General features: G+C 45.1%; 1 protein-coding gene across 2 annotated transcripts in view; it reads right to left on the reverse strand.

Moving 5' to 3' along the window:
• PEBP4 (phosphatidylethanolamine binding protein 4) overlaps positions 1–3580 on the reverse strand; it is a 169506-nt gene extending 165926 nt beyond the window's left edge. Inside the window, exon 1 of one of the 2 annotated variants that reach the window (XM_025210355.1) lies at positions 3499–3580. The gene's annotated coding sequence lies outside the window, so the exon portion shown is untranslated. Of the gene's footprint in view, positions 1–3309; positions 3330–3498 lie in introns of those variants that run through there. The other variant, XM_025210358.1, reaches the window with a different exon arrangement.

Genomic DNA, 3580 nt, shown 5'->3' on the forward strand with positions numbered 1-3580 from the left:
GTCCCCCACACCCTTCCTGGTTGGGGGGGGGGGGGGGGGGGGGGGGAAATAAGGAGATATAGCAGTTGTCAGTTGTTTCTGTATGATCCTGCACCTGCTGTTGGCTGCCAGATGTAAATATGTAAGCAGCAAGGGATCAGGCAGATTGCTGGCCATAAATTTCTTTGTTCATAGAATCATAGAAAATTAGGGTTAGAAGGGGCCTCAGAAGGTCATCTGATCCAACCCCCTACTCAAAGCAGGACTAGATCATTCCCCTCATCAAAACCCAAATCTTTCCCCTTTATATTGCAGGCAACCCCAAGTTCAGTTGGCATTTCCAGGGCAGAGGTAAAGGTGTTAACTTATCCCTTAGGAAATTTCTCCTGCTTTGCAAATACCTGACCCATCACAGGCAGCTCTTTACTCTGTAAAGTGGTCACATCCTACATGGGCTTAGATCAACTCTCTCTTTTCTGTTGTAAGTGGCACTCAGTACTGCAGTAACATCACTTAAAAGTATGGACAATAAGGATCCCTGGACTATAATGGAGGACCTTTCATTGTACTTGGGGGCACAGGGATAGTACTATGCTCTTGTGTGCGGTGCAAGCTGCTGGCATTTCTCTCTGTAAAAGCAGCCGCATCATATTGACAAGCATGTTGTCAAGCAGTCACCTGCCACAAGACGTTCCAGTTCTCTTGCATGAGCTAAACGGATACCATTATCTACAAGCAATAAACACAAAGGTCAGGAAGAAAGGATCTTTACTAGCTCAACTCATAAGACAAGGAGAGAAGTTAATAGCCACACATGTCTTAAATGCTGGGCTTGGTGATCCTCAGACTGCAATGACTGCTGTTATATGAGACACAATGCTGCAAAGGAGGAGAAACTGCTTTGTAAAAAGCATATGTTGTTCTAGGACAACAATGATTTGGTTTAGTAGAAGTCTGCAAGGAAACAAGCAGGAAAGAAACAATGGGAATCTAAACCCTATCTGGAAACAGATCAGGTTCAACATGATTATCCTTCAGCTTAAGTGGCAACTAGGAAAGGCAGCAAGAGGTACACATCATGCAGGGGAAGAGCTATCAAATCCTTCTCAGCTTTCACCTTCCCAGGCTAAACAAGCAACCCTCTCATAATAAGGTAGGATTTCCATATCCCTGCTCCTCCTAGCAGCCCATCTCTGCACCTCCTTCAGTTTAAGTTCATCTTTCTGGGACATGGATGCCCAGAATCATTCACAGCACCCCAGGATTTTGCTTTGAAGACTCTAGCTCAAAGTCTTTCTAGACTCACTGGACTGATTTGTCTGCAAGGACCCAAGGTCCTTACCTTTAAGCACTACCTTAATACATTACAGCCATCACTTCTTTTTTTTTTTTTTCCCCCTCTTGTTCGTACTGTTCCCAGGCAGCGATAGCAAACAAAGATGATTAACAAGGTGTAGCTGCCCTGCTCAGCCCTAAAGATCTTGCTGACCGTTTCTGTATGTTTGCTGGGCCACAATCCTTCAGCATCTAGAAGTCTACAGAAGACTTCATTAGAGTTCTAGTGAGCTACTGCAAGGAAAAAGCTTCATCTCATTTTTGAAGTCCAGGGTTTTCTGAGCAGCTGTCTTGATGAAGACACATAAAAGAGCAAGAGCTTGCATTTAAAAAGTATATTATCGCTGGGCTATTGGGACAAGGACTTTTATTCCTTTAATAGGACATAATAAATAAAAAAAAGAGTATGTACTAAAAGCACTTCTGGATATGGAATGGAAGTGCTTGATGAAAGGCAGGAATTATCTCAGGCAGGGGAGCAATATTATCTTAGTGCACTATCTAAAGGCAGCTGCAAAGCATAAGTGGGAACATTAAGTGGGATGGATCAGGACATGCTTAGAGGGTGAGCAGTGTCAGTACATGGCGAATTGTACTGTTAAGTGAGATGAGCTCTCTGAACTTGCACATTAGTTTAAAATCTGTGTTCATGCATTTAACAAATGGTCAGGGAAAAATATAGGAGTAGTCTGGAAAACAGACATGCCATTTCCCAAAGCATTGCACTGACATATGTCCAGGTACTGCACATGATACTTCAAGCAAACCCAGCCATTATAACAAATTGCTCCATGTGTATGAAAGACACCACATGCCACACACAGCAAAGCAAAGCAGATTCACTTTATTAGCAGGCAGCCAGTTTTAGAGATTAGCTGAAAGGATTCCTTGTACCTGCCAAAGCCGAGCGTCTGAACTCTGGGTTTTATCTGCACCATTTGCTAACAAGCAGCTGCCTTCGGTCACACTGGATTAAGCGCTAGAGATGTCATGGCCTAGAACAGACCTGAACTGCCAAGTGAATAGGAATCAAATTTTTAAAAGTGTATTTGGAGCTAGTTTATGGTTGGAGCACATTTTCCACCCCTAGCCCCCCACTCCTCTGCATTGTTTCTCCAATTACCCTTCTCCTCCTCCTTTGCACCTAGTCTATTAAAAAGGTACAGCATTTGATCGCCATGGAACAAGCTGGGGCAAGAGATGGCTCTGTTTGCTTCTGCCCAGCTGTCTCTTTGTACTTTGAAAGACTCTCTAACTTCTCTTCACATCTCTTTAGAATTTAAGCCTCAGGCTGCTAGCAAAAAAGTATGTGCTTTTAAAAACAGTCTGTGTTATTGGTGAGAGAAGGGAAGGGAATTAGCAATGATCACCCAGTGAGAACACCCTCCCTCCCACATGCACACAGTTTACCTAATGAAGGAGGCAGGAGAACAAGCAAGACATCATGGCTAGTTTGTACCGGTTAATGCCCATATTAGACTCTGCTGCTCATCACTGTAATAAGTAGGGACCATATTTTAAATATGCATTTACACAGCACGCAGCACGATCTAAAGTTTAGGTGTGGGCCTAGGCTCCTGGCAAGGGGCCAGAGGCCAGCAGTACCTTAACTCCATCTCATTATACTCTGAAAGAGGCTTTGCCTATATGAGGCCTTTCAGAGCTCCCTTGCCAGTGCACCTGTGAACAGGTGGCTTCTGGCACTTGTATGAGATGAGTGCCTTGGATGAGAGTGAAAGGAGCTAGCCCTTTTGCACTAACGTTCCCACTGTTGTGGTGCCCCAAGCAATTCCAGTGTGGGCACAAAGCCAACACTCTCCCCTCCAAGAGCAGCACTGGACAAGCCAGGTCCTTCACCTGCCCTGAACATGGCACAGCTGCAAGTTGGCAAAATGCATAGGTAGCAGCAAGGCCATCTACCCACCCTAACCCCCTGCAGGTTACATGATGCCTGTCCCATTCATGAACTCCATTCTGAGTCACTCCAGCACTCACCTTGCCCGACAGCTCATTTTGGGAGGGTCACATGACTGCTCCGATATGCATGACAGGTTCTGGCAAGGCGAGCTATGGGAGGTGACCTTGCAATCCTGAATTGCTTTGCATTCATAGCATCAGAACTCAGGATCCTTGTGCTTCTGACTGCTTTGCAGGGATTACATAAAAATACTTGACCATACCCACCTCACAGCCAAATGCACCTTGTGACTGCTCCTGCCCGGGCTTCACTTTACAGCTGCAGTTCTTTCTGAAGGAAGGTCTTCTA

Source organism: Alligator sinensis, unplaced genomic scaffold (genome assembly GCF_000455745.1).
Source record: "Alligator sinensis unplaced genomic scaffold, ASM45574v1 scaffold722_1, whole genome shotgun sequence".
Taxonomy (NCBI): Eukaryota; Metazoa; Chordata; order Crocodylia; family Alligatoridae; genus Alligator; species Alligator sinensis.